The sequence below is a fragment of the Protopterus annectens genome, chromosome 10.part0, assembly GCF_019279795.1.
Source record: "Protopterus annectens isolate FY-2018-M chromosome 10.part0, PAN1.0, whole genome shotgun sequence".
In the NCBI taxonomy this organism is placed as follows: Eukaryota; Metazoa; Chordata; order Ceratodontiformes; family Protopteridae; genus Protopterus; species Protopterus annectens.
Window position 1 is genome coordinate 656,604,423 of NC_056744.1, and position 18,298 is coordinate 656,622,720.

General features: G+C 44.8%; 1 protein-coding gene across 1 annotated transcript in view; it reads right to left on the reverse strand.

Annotated features, from left to right (window-relative positions):
* The window catches only part of USP24 (ubiquitin specific peptidase 24), a 4,679,666-nt gene that overhangs the window by 3,004,188 nt on the left and 1,657,180 nt on the right, over nt 1-18,298 (reverse strand). The gene's annotated exons all lie outside the window — the stretch shown is intronic.

Consider the following 18,298-nt stretch of genomic DNA (forward strand, 5'->3'; position numbering starts at 1 on the left):
CAGGATTTTCCTTGCAGTTAGCCTGGTGTAAGTTGCCATTTTCCTGAAGTATTGAGACAGTTGCCCTTGCTTGTCTGGCGTGAGGTAGGCCATCTGGGTGGTTGTATCCAAGCTGGCACCCAGGAAAATTATTTGTTGAGAGGGTATTAGTTTTGATTTCTTTTGTTGACTGTGTATCCCAGGAAGTTCAACAGTTTTATTACAAAGCCAGGTGCTGCAGTAGTATGTCCTTGCTGTCCGCTTGGATCAGGCAGTCGTCCAGATATGGGTAGATTTGTATCCCTTGTAGTCTGCAGAAGGCGATTACTGATGCCAGGCATTTCGTAAACACTCTGGGCGCATTAGATAAGCCAAAGGGCAATGCAGAGAATTGGTAATGGGTTGAACCTGCAAGAAATCTGAGGTATCTTCTGCAATCTTGTCCGATAGGGACATGCAGGTATGCCTCCTTGAGGTCCAATGTTACCAGCCAAGACTCCTTGCCCAGCATGGGAAGAAGCTGCTGTAATGTGAGCATCTTGAATTTTGGCACCTGTAGATATGTGTTTAGGATGGATAGGTCCAAGATAGGTCTCCAATCTTTGTCTTTCCTCGGTACCAGGAAGAGTCTGGAATAAAACCCTTGACCTTGTACTTTTGCAGGCACCTCTTGAATTGCTTTCATGTCTATGAGAGCTGAAACTTGTTTTTGTGCCTCTGCCCTTTGAATTTGTGGCAGGTTTGGCATGCCTCTCATTTTTGGAAGGGTGTGAAAGTGGAACCTGTAGCCTCTGTCTATAATGTCCAGAATCCATTTGTCTTTTGTAGTAATATGCCAATTGTTTGAGAATAATGTCAATTTTCCGCCCAAAGGTGCTGCCATTGAAGCTTTGCTTGGCAGGTGTAGGGGAAAGTCATTGTGCCTGTTTGCTAAAAGACTGTGATCTATCTTCTCCACCTCTTGGGGTTGGTGTTTGCCACTGTCTGGCTCTGAAGGATCCTTGAGGTTGCCCTCTGCCCCTTGGGTGCCTGTATCTGCCCCTTTGAGGTCTGTCCGTGGCTAGAAAGGACCAATTTTTTGAAGGCCAATTTCTGCTGAAACGTGGAGGCTGTACCTGCAGGAAATCTTTCACTGTTTGCATTGATTTCGCTTTTTCCTTCATTTTCTTTAGCACCTCCTCAGCTTTAACACCAAACAATACATCTTTTTGAAGAGGTGCATCTAATAATTTAGCTTTGACATGATCTGGCAAGGTTTGCTCTTTGAGCCAAGCATGCCTACGTATAACAGACCCCGTAACAGCAGCTCTACATGAGGCCTCTAAAGCATCAAAACCACACTGTAAGGTATGTTTACCCACTTGCTCTGCACCATGCAACAAATTCTGCAACTCTTAAATCTGGTTGTGTCATCTTGCTTTTCAGCTGAGATATCAAAAACTGTTGATACTTTAACACATGGAACTGACAGTTTAATGTCCTCATGGTTAAAGTGGCCGAGGTGTACACCTTTTTCCCCCACCTTTCTAAAGCTCTGGAATCTCTCTCTGAAGGTAATGGATTCTTAGCAGTAGAGGCCTTAATTCCCTTGGGATCCTGTGAAATTGTTTCTGGGTCAGCAGTATGGCTTTTATATAGGAACTGGTGAACCCGGTAATACCTGTCTGGTTTAACAGGAGCTGGAGGCAAAGAATCAGGATTAAGGCTGGCTTCTGTGTACACATCATCCAATATATCTAAAACAGGAGAAATAGCCAGAGGCCTATGCTGGGGGAGCAGAAGAAATTCCCTGAGCCTTTTCTTGGAATCTGAGTAATCTTGGCCTTCCCAGTGAAAGTGTTCCCTCAATGTATGCAGGGTTTCCCCAAAAGAGAAGTCCTCAGGGGGGGAGACCGAGGGAATAGACTCCTCTGCATCAGAGTCTTCGAATGGAGAATAGGCATAATCCTGGTCCTCAGATAGTTCTGAGGTAATAGAAGCTTGATCTGAGGAAGGGGGGTCTTCCTCTAATCTGGGCCTTTTGTCAGAGGGGGGTTGAGAACCCCTGATAAGAGAAATCAAACCCTCAGCCATTTTAAGCATTTGTTTTTTAGGCATGGTGCCTTGAGAGGGGGTCTGAGGAACCTGTTTTTTGGTTTTCATGGCTGCCTTAGATTTAGTGAAGGCTTTAATAGAGAAGGAGGAAGGCCTGAAAACCCCTTGAGAAATGGCAGGCCTGTCTAAATTTTGAGTTTCCCCGCCAGGAGTGGCGTCGGGATCTGTAGTAGGAATGGGGGCCGAGGAGCCTGCGATCTCGGGTACTGAAGACACCGGTAATGCATGGTCATCGGTACTCAGGGGCTGCGTAGGCGCCTCACTGAGTACCGGAGAACCGGTAGTCGGCCTTAGCGTGGTTTCAGTAGGTGGTGTGGACCTCGTATGTCGGTCCTTATCTCTGCGTTTTTTGCTCAAAACTGGAGTCGGAGTATCCGACGACATAATACAATTAAATTTTTTGCCAAAAAAGTGAAGTGCGAACTCCGCCCGACGCTTAATAGTGCGCTTATTGAATCTAGCACAAAAACGGCAGGCCGAGACGTCGTGGTCTGGGCCTAAGCAAGGTATACAGAAAGAGTGGAAATCCTTATGCGGTATTTGCTTCCCACATGAAATGCAATTATTAACTTTGTCTGACATCGGTCTGAGGCAAGAAAAGTTTCCCCAACGGGGTACTTAGCTTTCAAGACGACTTCGGCTGAAATACTTTCGTAAATCTCAGGAGCTGGCCGACCGGCACTTGCGAACTGCTTCTGCTTCGGGCACCGCGCAGCAAGAAAGACTGAAGAAAATGGCGTTGGCTGCCTCTTTTATACCCCTGCTGCACTGACGTCAGGGAAGAAGCGACGACAACAGACGCCAGACCTAGACTTTGGAATTCGGCCGACCGAGGACCCGCCTGACGGCAGGATAACCCATCTGTTATGACTGCAGCTGTATGCACGATGAACATCTTCTAAGTTAAACGGGTTGAGTTACAGTCCTCTAACTTAAACGAACTGTAGCAAAAACTATGGTAGAAACACTAACAAGGAATTAGAAGGCAAAGCTATTTAACAATCTACTGCTCAATAAAAGCCTGGAGAGGGGAAAAATAAGGCCCGACGACAGACGACAGCCAATGCAACAAGACAATAGTGGAAAAAATAACTGCCTCTTATTCAAATGTCAGAGGAAAAATCCAAGCCTTAAAATAGCAAAAACAGGTAAAGAAAAAATAGTACCTAGCCTGAGCTAACAGATGAACATCTGATCTTGTTTAGTGGCAAACAAGATCTGGAGAGGGTTCTAGTACATGCTAGGATACGGATTTAGCCACAAGCTGGCAGAGAGCCTCCAGCTTGGAAATAAAGGCAGAGATGGATTTGAGGATCTGATCTGAACCCAACCTAGTAAGAATGAAGCTGAGATAGGACAACATTGCATCATAAATTTAGAGAAGTGTGCAATCCTCAAATTAATATTACAATGGAAAGGCACATATTTTACACAAGAGATCAAAAGCCTGGTGAAACTTTTACAGGATATATAACTGACTTGAGAAACAAGGCAAAAGCATGCAGATATGGTGATCTAAGAGAAGAGTTGATAAGACAGGCTTGTGTGTGGTGTTAATGATGCAGTGAGAAAGATTTTGCTTCGAGACATTGATTTAACTTTAAGCAAAGCCATAGAGATTTGTCAGACATATGCACTTACAGAAAAGCACACTAACATTCTTACGAAAGAGAAGAGCATGCTTGCAGTTTCTTCCAGCAAGATGTTAAGAGATATAGGCCAAAGGGTGCGGCTCCCACAGTGAAACCCAGGGCAGCTTCAGTAAAACCCAGGGCACAACGCAGCAAAACAGAGGGGTGATTTAGCAAAACCCATGGTAAACCTCATAGTCAACTGCTGAAATTGTGGAGGCAGTCACGAAACTAAACAAGAGAAGTGCTTAGCTTTTGGTCAGCAATGCCATAGAAATAAAAAGTGGAATAATTTCAGAAAGCTTTGTAAATCTAAAGAGGCATATTCTTTTATTAAAGGAAAGAATTCAAAGAAACAAGTAGAAGTCCACCATGTGAGCATGAGTGACAATGCAGGTTTCACACAGAATATTATATGTGAAGTTGTTCAACCTCGCCGTTCATTCTTCACTGATGGGTTCGGAGCTGATCCTCGGCTCCGACACGGCCGACTAGCAAGCTCAAAGTTTTCCAGTAGCTCGAGACCCAACCCCTTATCCCACAATGCACTGCTGGAAATACAGCAGATCTAGTTTGCCACGGCACGTATCTCTTGGTTTCCAGCTTTGCTCGAGACTACTGTGGGAATTTTCAACTTTCAGCAAGTTTTTCTATTGAATTTTTATAACTTTCTACTATTATAATTATATAGTATTACCTAGTTTAGCAGATTTTTCTGTTTTTCCCCCTTTTCCCAGGAAATCTTTACTGATAGCCTTGGGCCTTTTCTTACAGCTGTTAGATTAGAGTTGCCCTTTTTGGGCTTTTTCATACTGGATTACTCGTTACTAGTTGCCTTTTTGGGCTGTTTGTGCTGTCTTTTTGCATTGCTGTTTGTAGTTAATTAGATTAACTATAGTTTAACCCAGAAAAGAGTAAATATTGTTGTTTTTTGATCTTGTGAATTTTTTTTCAGGTAGTTAGTAGCTATGTCTGAAGAAAAGGAAAAGCATCCAAAGTCTGGGTTCAAAAAGCACCCAGACTGCAGCCAAAAGATGTCCGTTATGGATGCCCATGTTCGGTGTGTGTGTACTGTTTGCGTGAGGTGCACCTGCAGGAGTCATGTAGTATCTGCCACTCCTTTTCTACTCGAGTGCTTGCAGAAAGGAAGAGGAAGTTAATTGACAGGGGTATTATTAAACACCCTTTCTCAGAGGCATTGTCTGACCAGGATGGGGCCAGCAAATCATCCAAATATTCCTTAGAATCCAGGACAAAGAAAGGGAAAAGTTGGAAAGTGTTGTGATTTCGGCTCCACTGACTTCGGAGCAGACAGTCTATTCTTTTTGGACTTGGGACACTGCTCTGGAACAGGTTGCCGAAAAACCTCCCTCTCTACTTCTCCAATCGGCTCCATCTATTCACTCCTCCAGGTCTTCAGTCAGCCTGTCCGATCTGGATATGGACCGGCTGGTCCAGAAACTCTTAAAGGCACCAGGCCTAGCTAAATTGCTGTTGGCTCAGACCCAACCGTCGGAGCAGACGACCATTACTCCTGAATTGTCTGCTCCTCCTCCTCAGAGTCATACCGGACATTCAGAGCCGGAGGAGGCCGATCTGATGATTGTGAATCCCTTAGAGCAAACACCTGCTCCAGTGTCAGTGGCTCCATCTGCTCGGACGTCCTCGGCGCCGACCGGGGACTCTAGGAGCAGACACTCCAGTCGGATCCGGGAAGGATAGTTGCACCGACTTATCAGTGCTGACTCTTCCTCTCTGGGCTTCGGCTCGGGTGAGCTCGGCTCCTACCTTGGGCTCGGAGCCCACGGCTTCGGTGCGGGAGGGGATCGTGGTGCTTCCTGATCCGTCGACTCCTTCTCATCGGAGCCATGGTGCATTCGAAGCCATGAGGCGAGTGTTGTCTTCTAAGACTTCTTCATCTCAAGGTCTGGCCTCTTCCCTCCCCTAAAGTGCCTGTGTCAGTTTCTGTTTCCTCCGGTCACCCCAAGCGTAGAGACCCAGAGCATCAGGTAGCCCCACAGGGAGATCCCTGCTCTTGAGACCTCTCCAGAAGCTCCCCCTGAAGAAGTCCCCAGGAAGAGATTATGCAAGAGGAGGCATTTGAACTCCCCACAGGAGTCTCTAACATCAGACACCGACTTGGATGAATCAGAAGGGTCCCCTAGATCCCCCTCTGAGGACATCTCCTTTGTGGAGATTCTTGAAATTCTTAGGCAGAGGGGTGATTGGCAGTCCAACAGCCCTACTGAGGACGAGTCGGTTCTCCTGAAGGCATTCAGGTCTCAATCTTCCACCTCTTGGGTGTCTCCGCCCTACGATGAGCTTATGGATCTGGTCTCTCGTAGGGCGTTGGAGTCACCAGAATCTATGGAACCTGTCCCTAGGAGGCCTAATAAGTATATTTCTGCCCCTGTAGACAAGTCCTTTTTGACCAAGGGAGTCCCTTTTGATGCCATGGTGGTGGTGGCAGCCACCAAAATGAAATGTCTGAGACTTCCTCGTCTATCCATCCTCCTAACAGAGAATCTAGGATCATGGATAAATATGGGAATGCATGTTTAGTTCAGTGACTTTCTCACTCAGATCACTGAACTACTTGACCCATTTTACCAGACTGCAGAGAGAGCTCCTTAGGGAGTTGGGAGATACTCTTCAGGGTGCTGTAGCTACGAGTGTACCCGACAAAGTTGCTACCCAGCTTGCTACCCTTAATTCAATAGTTAACTTGTCCATGCGCCTCGTATCTTATGCAGCTGATGGTTCGAGTAGAGCTGCAGGTACAGGAATTGCTCTTCGTAGGCATGCCTGGATGCGCCTCTGTTCCTTCATGGAACCCTTCAAGTCTTCCTTTACGAATACCCCGTTTGACGGCTCATCCTTGTTTGGGCCAAAGGTGAAGGAGACTTTCACCAGGTGTGAACAACAAGGAAAGACTCTGTCTGCCGGAGTCCATTTTTCCGCCCCCACCCAACTAAAGGTCAGAGGGGAGGAAAGATGTGGTTCCGGAAAGCCCAAGGAGCCTTTCAAGACACACGTGGAGAGCCCCCCTCCAGAGGCAGAGGAGGGGGTTATAATGGAAGACACCGCCCTCGCAGCAGAGGGGGTCCGCAACACCAGTGTGACAGAGATCACTTCTCTGGTCAGTTCTACCAGCGCTCCTGAAGGGAGGCCCGGCTGTCCTACTCTGGAGACAGTCGGGGGTCGCTTGTCATTGTACCCAGAAGCCTGGCTAGATATAACAAACGACAGTTGGGTACAAAATATAATTTCCAGAAGGTATTTCATACCTTTCTCCACCCAGCCCCTCCCCATCAAAAAAAATCCCGGACTTTCCACCCAGTCACAGGGAACAAGCAACAATAGAGGTACGCCGATTGCTAGAAAACAGAGTCATCCAGCCAGTCCCGGCAGACCAAACAGGATTCGGAACTTACTCAAGATTCTTTCTGGTTCCAAAGAAAACAGGGGACTGGAGATCCATTTTGGATCTCAGCAGACTCTACCAATTTGTGAGGAAAGAGAAGTTCCAAATGGTCACACTACAGTCCATACTTCCCTTTTTAGGGAAAGACAATTGGATGTGCTCGATCGATCTCAAAGATGCGTACTACCACATAAAAATGGCCAGACCATCCAGGGATCACCTGCATTTCCGGCTGGGAGCCAATCATTGTCAATTCCGAGCTCTGCCCTTTGGTCTCACTACAGCCCCCAGAGTGTTCAAGTGCATGGCAGTAGTCACGGCTCACCTGAGGCTTCTAGGATTCCAAGTGTTTCCGTACTTGGACGATTGGCTCCTTACCTCCACCACCAGGCATCAACTTCTTCAAGTGAGAGAAGTTACTCTGACGCACTGCAATCGGCTAGGCATTACAGTCAACTTCGAAAAGTCTGCCTTGTTGCCATCGTAGCACATCGTTTTTATAGGGACAGAATTAGACACATTAACCACCACTCTTCATCTTCCACCAGAAAGGGTTTGTATTCTTCACCAACACATCACGTCCTTGGTATCAAAGAACAGAGCACCAGTTGCAGAGGTATTGAAAGTACTAGGGTTCATGGCAGCAACAATCTTGGCAATCCCGTTAGCAAGGATGCATATGAGGATCCTTCAATGGCTCCTATTCACGCAATGGTCTTACCAAGAACTCCCAATGAATCACACAATCCTGATAATGAATTCCTGCAAGAAGGATCTTCAGTGGTGGACGTCTCTTCATGTCACAATACGATGTGTCCCTTTCATGCTACCCCCCCCCCCTCCAGTTGCCACTGTGACCACGGACGCTTCCCTGATGGGGTGGGGGGCATTTTCAGGGAAAGACTGCCCAAGGCACATGGACAGATCAAGAATCATATCTGCACATCAATGTCCTGGAGATGAGAGCAGTACTTCTAGCGCTGCAATACTTTCAGGACTCTCTTTCCCTATGGACAATTGCAATACAGACAGATAACATGTCAGTGGTCTGGTACCTGAACAAGCAAGGCGGGACCAAGTCTTACCCCCTTTGCCGAGAAGCCCTAAGAGTATGGCAGTGTCATCCCAGCGCTTTCTGTTAGCAATGCACATCCCTGGCAAATCCAACGTCATAGTGGACAAGCTCAGCAGAGCAATTTTATTGCCCCACAAATGGTCCCTCAAACAAGAGATTGCGGACAGGATTTGCCACAAATGGGGCCAGCCTTCCTGCGAACTATTTGCCAGTCATACCAACAACAAATGCAGAAGCTATTTTGCCCCGATTCCTCCGCCAGGTCAGTCCCAGAGGGATGCTCTTTTCCACAATTGGCCCCCGGGTCTCCTCTACACATTTCCTCCAATTCCTCTGATACCTAGATTTTTACATAAAGCAACGTCACTGGGATGGACAATCATCCTTAGAGCCCCTCATTGGTCTCAGCAGATTTGGTTTCCGTTTCTTTACCATTACATTCTGGAAGACCCATGGATCCTAGACCCAGTTCCGGACTTATTGACACATCTGTCAGGGGATCTTCATCCATCATTGCAGACACTGAAGCTAACTGCTTGGCTGCTCCAATTCCCCGCACAGCCAGGCTATATAATTTTTCCCATGACACTAGTCAGATTTTGTTGGCTTCCCATAAGCCCTCCACTAGAATGTTGTATCGTAGTAAGTGGAAGAGATTTTCCATTTCGGCTTCCTCCCATAATATTGACCCTTACCAAGCGCCATTGTCTTCTATTTTACAATTCTTGACAGAAATTTTCAACAAAGGAGCAGCAGCTGCTACTGTGCGGGTACAACTAGCTGCTATATCTAATTTCCATCTAGGGATAGATGGATTGAATATTAAGGCTCACCAATTGTCTAAAGCTTTTCTAGAAGGTTCTTTTCACATGAGGCCTCCAGTGAAGACTCCTTATTCTCCCTGGAATTTGAATTTTATGTTATCTCGCATCATTCTTCCTCCCTTTGAGCCTACATCATCTTGTGAGCTAAAATTTCTGTCGTGGAAATCTATCTTCCTAGTAACCATCACTTCAGTCCACAGAGTATCAGAGCTCCAAGCCCTATCCATCAAGCCTCCTTATATGGTCTTTCATGCTGACAAGAGTATCTCTCAGGACAAACCCATCCTTTTTACCTAAAGTATGTTCAGAGATTAACATCAATCAAGTCATTGAGTTGCCTGGTTTCTTCCCTAATCACACCAACAAACTGGAATATATGTTGCACAAACTCGTTGTTCACAGACAACTTAGATTTTATTTAGACAGAACAAAAGAGATTAGGAAATCAGATCAGCTTTCTGTGTCTTTTTCTGAGGCCAGGAAAGGTAAACCAGTCGCCAAAACAACTCTGTATAAGTGGCTGTCGGATTGTATCACTTACACCTATTCTTGTCATAACATGCCCTTGTCTAGTAAGGTGAAGGCTCATTCAACCACAGCAGTTTCTACCTCTTCAGCCTTTCAAACCAAATTACCTCTGTACAACATCTGTGCGGCAGCCACATGGTCTAAACCTCACACTTTTATAACTCACTGCAAAGTGGATAAGGCCTCCAGAGACAGGGCTCCATTTGGTTCTACGGTTCTGAAGAGTGTACTTCCATGAGCCACCCAAGGTTAGGGTGCTAGGGACGCTACCCATCAGTGAAGAATGAATGGCGAGATTGAACAACTTCACATAAAGAAGTTATGTACTCACCATAACGTTCCATGTGAGTTGTTACATCTCGCCTTCATTCTCATGCCCTTCCCTCCTTCCCCCTCCAGGCTGGCAGTTGACCTGGACGCTGTCTTCATCCTGGTTTTCTCAATGTGTCTTCATTCCTAGGCAGAATAATTATTGTATCTCTATATGGTATGCAGCAAACAAGATCTGAGGTATTTCCAGCAATGCATTGTGGGATACGGGGTTGGGTCTCTAGCTACTGGAAGACTTTGAGCTTGCTAGTCGGCCATGTTGAAGCCGAGGATCGGCTCCAAACCCGTCAGTGAAGAATGAAGGCGAGATGGAACAACTCACATGGAACGTTATGGTGCGTACATAACTTCTTTTTTCTGAGTATGCTGACATTTTCAGTGATGAGCCTGGCACACTCCCAGATTGTGTACGCCATGAAGTTAGACCACAAGGTATGCCCAGATGTCAGACCAGCACAGAAACTTACAGTAGCAATGCATGGCAAAGTAAAAGCAGAGCTAGACAGAATGGTGCATTTAGGAGTAATTTGCCCAGTAGAAGAACCAACTGAATTGGTATCCTCCATGGTAGTAGCTCATAAGAAATGCTCAGATGACATTTGAATATGTACTGATCCAAGAGATTTGAACAAAGCACTCAAACCACCTCACCATCCTATGTGTACAGATGAAGCAGCAGCTGCTCATGCCAAATACAAAAAGTGCATTTTGGCAAATTTTGCTTGATCGAAAATCTTCCTTGCTAACCACTTGCAGTACATCATTTGGAAGGTACAGATTTTTGAGAATGCCATTTGGAAAAAATTTTGCAAGTGAAGTCTTCCAACTTGCGATGGAGCAAATTTTTTCAGGCTACCCCTGTGCTGTTATACTAGATGATACTCTTGTCGGAGGCAATGATGTACTGGTGAACTCAAACATGACAGAAACCTCAGGAAAGGTCTAGATCATGCTAGTGCGGCGAATCTTAAACTGAATCCTCAGAAATGTAAATTCAGGATGAAAGAAGTTACTTATGTCAGTCATTTGTTTACCAGTTCGGGCCTATGAACAGATCCTACCAAGCAAGATGCAATTCCTGAGATGCCAGCTCCAGACAATGCCACATCTTTACAACGTTTTTTTGGCATGATCAACTACTTAGGCAAGTTCATTCCTGATTTTAGGAAGCTTTCAGCATCGCTATGAGAGCCAACACGCAAAAACGTGACTTGGTCCTGGCTGGAACACCACCAAAGAGCATTTAATATCCTGAAACAGAAAATTGCAAGTCCACCCACTTAGAGACATTATGACATTAAGAAAACTGTAATGCTTTCCTGTGATGCTTCAAAATATGGTCTTGGTGCAGTCATTCTTCAAGCGGGCAGACCAGTAGCCTATGCCTCTAGAGCCCTAACCCAAACTGAGATGCAGTATGTGCAAACTGAGAGAGAGCTTTTGGCAACAGTGCTTGCATGGTTCAGTGATTATATTTATGGCCAACCTACCCAGATTGAGACTGACCACCAACCTCTGTTTATTATTTTTGAGAAAACCAATGCATACAGCTCTAGCTACATTGCAAGTCATGATGTTAAAATTGCAACAATACAATTTCAATATGGTTTACACAAAAGGCAAACTTCTTTATCATGCGGATACTTCATCCTCATCGCCCAAACCAATGACCAGCATTACAATGAGAAAGCTGATTTTGAAGTCAAGGAAGTCAGAAATATTTTTTTCCACATATCTTGATGAGCTTAGAAATCATACAGCTTCAGATCCAGTTCTCCAGAAGCTGAACCATTCTATCAGTCACAGATGACCTGCAAAACAATCTTGCTTATCACTAGACATGCAGCAGTATCTTCCTTACAGAGATGAGATTGTGATGGAAGATGAAATCATTATAAAAGGTCCAAAAATAGTAATTCCAAAATCCTTGCAACAAGAGTACATTATAATCTTGCATCGAGGTCACCTGGGAACTGATTCTACCAAAAAGAAGGGTGAGAGGACAAGTAATTTGGCCCTCTATGTCAAAAGATATTGAGAAGGAAACCTCAGCTACTAAACCGCAACAAAAAGAACCACTTCAGCCAAACCAGATTCCAGAAAGTACAGTTGTGTACACTTACCATAAATGTAGATGTTCGAGTGTATTCACTGTTGCAGTCATTACACTTGGGTAATCCTGCTGGCAGGCTACCATCAAGTCGGCCTGAATTCCAAAGTCTAGGACCGGCGTCGGTTGCTGTCGCCTCTTCCCTGACATCAGTGCGCCAGGGGTATAAAAGATGCAGCAGACGCCATTTTCTTCAGTATTTCTTGCCCCAGATGTCAGGTGCCCCCCAAAGGGTAGGCTAAAAATATGCCAATAAAACATGCATGCGCCAAAATATATGTAATACCTTCATCTATAAGCAAATACACCACATAGGTTGTATAGGTTACAGAAGAGCAGATAAATTGCAGCCAAGATATGGGGGATGTTGGGTGGGTAACCTGGACTGCAACAGTAAAAACACTCGAACATCTACATTTATGGTAAGTGTACATAACTGTACAATGTTCTTCGTGTTTCACTGTTGCAGTCATTACACTTGGGTTGAATCCCAAAGCTAAGGTTGGGAGGCTGGAGCTAAATAGCATTAGGAGTGGCTATGAGGCCCTGCAGAACTGCAGTGGCAAAGCCTGCCCTGGATTTAGAGTGGAGTGGTAAATTATAGTGCTCTGTAAAGGTGTGCACTGAACTCCAGGTAGCAGCCTCTAAAATGTCTTTGGTTGGTACTCCCCTGAAGAAGGCTACTGAAGTGGCTGCTGCTCTGGTTGAATGTGGCCTAATGCCCTTAGGCACTGGCTTGCCATGTTGTGAATAGCAAAAACAGATGCAGTGGCCTATCCACTTTGAAATAGCTTGCTTTGAGATCACCTTTCCCTGAGATCCTGCAGCATATGCCACTAGTGGTTGCTCTGTCTTTCTGAAAGCTTTGGTTCTGTTCAGGTAGAAGCGTAGCTGTCTGTGTATGTCCAAAGAATGCAGAATTTTCTCCCCCTTATTCTGTGGGTTTGGATAAAAAGTAGGCAGATGAATAGTTTGGTTAAGAGCCACACTGGACACTACCTTAGGCATAAATGTCAGGTTTGTCCTCAGAGAAACCCTGTCTGGATAAAAAATGATAAAAGGTTCCACAGCCATGAGTGCCTGTAGCTCTGAGACTAGTCTTGCAGAGTTTATTGCTAGGAGCAGAGCTGTTTTCCAAGATAAAAACTTTATATCAGCTGTAGCGGCTGGCTCAAAAGGAGGCAGGGTGAGTTTTTCCAAAACGTAATTGAGGTCCCATGCAGGTGTTGGTGATCTCCTTGGTGGCCTTAAGTTTTTGGTTCCTCTGAGGTACTGCCTTAACGGATGAGAAAAGATTGGTGGCTCTGTATTGTAATGAGCCAAAATGGCAGAGGCATGAATTTTGATTGATGAAAAGGATAGGCCTTTGTCCAGCATCTCAGTTAAGCATTGCAAAATCTGAGGAATATTTGGTACAGCTGTGTCAATTCCCTGTGCCTGGTTCCAAGCACAGAATCTCTTCCATTTTCCAGAATAAGATTTTCTGGTACTAGGCCTTCTGGCCTCCAAAATGACATCCATTACAGCTTTAGTGAGAGGCGTGTTTTGTACTACCACATTATCCGCCATACTGCCAGATTTAAGGTCTTTAATTGGCTGTGCAGGATCTGATTGTTTTGTTGGGATAGTAGATGAGGTATTTGAGGCAAGGTCCAAGCCGGGCATTGAGACAAGTTCCTTAGGATTGGGTACCAGTGCTGGCGGGGCCAGTCTGGGCCAATCAGTATCATCTTTGGTTTCTCCTGTCTGACCTTTAGGAGTACCTTGGGGAGGAGAAGCAGTGGAGGAAAGACATATACTGCTAAGCTTTTCCAGCTGAAAGAGAGAGCGTCCACTTTCCATGCTTATCTGTGATAATTCCTTGTGCAGAATCATTTTAGTTGGTAGTTGTGAGGAGAGGCAAACAGATCTATATCTGGGCATCCCCATTTCCTTGTTATCATGCTGAAGACTTGTGGATACAATTTCCACTCGTGGGGATCCATGAGGTTTCTGCTTAGTTCGTCTGCCAGAGTATTTATCTTTCCTGGCAGGAATTGTGCCTGCAGATGTACTTGGTAAGTCAAAGCTTTGTCCCACAGAGTCATGGCTAGTCTGCAAAGAGGGTAAGAATGAGAGTCTCCCTGGTTTATATACCACAAGTCCATGGTGTTGTCTGTCTTTATCAGTAGTTGTCCTGGATGAAGTAGGTCCTTGAAGGCTGTCAGGGCATTCTGGACAGCTAGCATCTCTTTTTGATTGATATGTAGATGCATTTGGTTTGCGGACCATGTTCCTTGAATACATCTTCCTGCCATGTGGGCCCCCCAGGCATAATCTGATGCATCCATTGTTAATGTCTGCCTGGCTGGGGGCAAAGTGAATGGCTGTCCCTTGTTCTGGTGACAAGCCTTCGCCCTGTGAAACTCCTGTTGCAGGCAGGGAATGAGGGTAATTATTGTTTCCAGGCTGTGGCAATGTTGAGTCCAAACACTTAAGTACCATTGAAGTTTCCTCATATGCAGTCTGGCATATGGAATTAGTAGAATGCAGGATGCCATGAAGCCCAAAGCCTGCAGAATATTTCTTGCAGATAACTGGGCCTTTGTTGCCAACAGGTTGAAATAGGTAGTCAGTTGCCTTTGTTTGTCTGGCGTGAGATAAGCCATCTGGGCAGTTGTATTTAAGCTTGCACCTAGGAATGTTATCTCTTGAGAGGTTACTAGTTTTGATTTCTTTTTGTTGACTTTGTACCCTAGGCCTGTTAGAAATCTCTTTACAAACTCCTGATGCTGTAGTAGAATGTCCTTGTTCTCTGCTTGAATGAGGCAGTCATCCAAGTAAGGATATATTTGTATTCTTCTTTGTCTGCAGAATGCAATTACTGGTGCCAGGCACTTTGTGAAGACCCTGGGCGCAGTAGATAAGCCAAGGGCACTATAGAGAATTGGTAGTGCATTGAGCCAGCTTTGAATCTGAGGTATCTTCTGCATGTTTGTCTGATTGGGACATGCAGGTATGCCTCTTTTAGGTCTAAAGGCACCAGCCAAGCCTTCTTGCCCAGCATGGGCAGAAGTTGCTGTAGAGTCAACATTTTGAATTTTGGTATATCCAGAAATGTGTTTAGAATAGATAGGTCTAGTATTGGTCTCCAGGTCTTGTCCGTTCTTGGTACCAAACACAGTCTAATAAAATCCTTGTCCCTGCTCTTGCTCTGGTACTTGTTGAATGGCCCTCATGTCCATGAGGGATGAGACTTGCTTTTGTGCCTGTGCCAATTGATGTTTTGGCAGGTCTGGCCAACCATTTGTCCTTGGCAGGGTATGGAAGTGAAACTTGTAGCCTTGTGACACTATGTCTAAGACCCATTTGTCCTGGGTTATTATGTGCCAGTTTTGAGAAAAAATTGCTAGTTTTCCCCCTAAAGGTGCTGCCAGAAGGTAAGTGCTTGGTGCAGGCAGGGGGAAGTCATTGGGACTGTTTCCTGTATGGTTGTAATTTGTCTTCTCCTCTAGTTCTCGGGCAAACTTTGTTCCTTTAACCAAGCATGCCTCCTGATGACAGAATCCATAACAGCGGCTCTGCAGGAGGCCTCCAAAGAATCAAAACCATATTGCAAAGTATGCTTTCCAACTTGTTCAGCTGCATGCAATAAATCCTGCATTTCTTTGTTTTCTGCACATTCAGAATTTGTCAACATTTTCTGTTTAAGCAGTGACATAATATACTGCTGATATTTGAGCATATGAAACTGACAATTTAAAGCCTTTATAGCCAAGGTAGCGGAGGTGTAAATCTTTTTTCCCCATCTGTCCAGTGCCCTAGAATCCCTGTCTGAGGGGGTAGGGTTTTTTGCAGCGGAGGCCTTGACCACTTTGGGACCCTGAGAGATGGTTTCTGGGTCAGCAGCCGGGTTTTTGAAAAGGAATTTATGAGAGTCAGGGACCCTGTAGTACCTGCCTGGCTTAACAGGAACTGGAGGTAAGGAGTCAGGGGTCAAACTGGACTCTGCAAATACATCAACAACAATGTCTAGCACAGGTGGAATAGCTAGGGGCCCGTGTTGTGGTAGTAAAAGGAGGTCTGTGAGCCTTTTCTTAGATTCTGAAAAATCTTGGCTCTCCCAGTGGAAATGTTCCCTCATGGTATGCAAGGTTTCCCCAAAAGAGTAATCCTCAGGAGGAGAGGCTGAAGGGATAGATTCTTCAGCATCAGAATCCTCATAGGGAGGAAGAGAGTATTCCTGATCAGAAGAGGAATCAGATGAAATGGAAACCTGATCTGAAGATTCATATTCTGTCTCTTGCCTAGGCCTTTTATCAGGAGGGGGATGGGAACCCCTGATCAAAGTATTTATTTATTTATTTTTATTTTATTTTAATTTTGTTTACCGGGAAGGTCCGACTGGACAAGGTCCATTTACAGCGGAGGCCCGGGGAGAAAAGCTCCAGTTACATTAGGATAACACATTACAGAAAATAAGCATCTAATACACTATGTAGGCAATATTATCTATTGAACAAGAAATTTCTAGACGGAAGTGAAAAAGAGTAGACATTTGCAATATTAAAGAAAAGCAATTTACGTATATGCATAATAGTTAGCAAAGAGCACTGTCAGATTTTATTAGGTACATGTTTTCCATGTAAAATATTTTGAGGAAATATATTTATTGGGCATGAAAAGACAGATAGAAGTTGGATGTAAAGGTAATAGATTGTGGTCTATGTGATACATGGACAGAGCCAAGAACTTGTGAGATGGGCCTTAAGTGAGTTTTTGAATAGAGTGGTGATAGCTGCAGAAGTCACAGATGGGGGGAGATTATTCCAAGTTTTGGCTATAGTGTGTGAAAAGAGAGATTTTCCTGCTGTATTATTTGCTGAGGTAATAGTGAGGAGTGACTTGTTGGCTGAGCGGAGTGGACGATTTGGAGTGTGGTGGGTCAGTAGATGCCTTAATGCAGGAATTTTATCGGGTTGTTTTAGGATGTTATATGATAGAACAAGTTGGTGATATAGTAGCAACTGTGGCAGTTCGAGCCACTGAAGTTGTCTGAGAGGTATGCAGTGATGGGTTCTAAATGCGGTGTTTTTGGCAAACTTGGCAATTCTGTTATAACAGGACTCAAGTTTGTCTAGGTCAGATTTCCTAATGTAAGTGAGAATTGGGGCTGCATACAGTAGTGTAGATAGGAGATGGGTTTGAGCTAGGGTGACTTTAGCTTGATTAGTTAGAAAGTTCTTTTGCCTGTATAAGGAACCCATTTTTTGTGCACCTTGTTTATAGATTGAGAGATGTGGATGTTGAAGTGGAGGTTGTTGTCTATTTCAATGCCAAGTAGCTTGGTGTGAGGGGAGGGAGAGATGATAGTACCATTGGCGGAGGAGATGGAGAAGACATGAGTTGTTTTTGATTTGTTTGGGGTAAAAAGTAGTAGTTTGGTTTTATTAGGATTTAGGATAAGTTGTATGTTAGTTATCCATTTTTCTACTGAGGTGAAGGACTCTTGGGTGAGGTGGTGTAGGGAGGTCAGGGATGGAGCTGAGCATATAAGGGTGGAATCATCTGCATACTGGATTAGTGAGGCATGCAGGCTACTTTTGTATAGGTTATTGGTAAATATTGAGAAGAGAAGAGGTCCTAGTATGGAGCCTTGGGGTACACCAATGGTGGTTGGGAGCAGAGATGATAAAGCTCCTTGCCACTGGACAGCTTGTTGTCGTTCTGATAGGTAGCTTTTAAACCAAGCAATAGTGTTTGGGGTGAAGGCTAGGGAGGTGAGGGTATTTATTAGTATGGAGTGAGAGACCATATCAAAAGCTTTGGAAAGGTCAAGGAATATGGCTGATACAAATCTTTTGTTATTCCTGTGCAGGTTAACTAGGTCTGTGAAGGAGAGTAGGGCAGTGGTTGTACTGTGGTGAGGGCGAAAGCCATGTTGTGTGGGAGAGAGGATATTGTTTACGTTTAGGTAGTGCATGACTTGTGAGTGTATGCATTTTTCTAGTATCTTTGATAAAGGTGACAGAATAGCAATGGGTCGATAATTTGAGAAATCATAGGAGGTGCCTCCTTTATGAAGGGGAATGATATAGGAGACTTTCCACAGATGAGGGATATATGACTCCTGTATAGAGCGGTTGATAAGGATTGAGACTGGGTAGGCTATGGAGTTGGCTGCCATTTTTAGGAAATGTGCTGGTAGGCCATCTGCTGCGAGGGTGGTGGGTTTAAGTTTTAAGAGATGTTTCTTTATTGTAGAGGTTGGGATAGGTGAGAAGGTAAGAGGAGCAGAGTTGTTAGGTGCTGTAGGTATGGGTG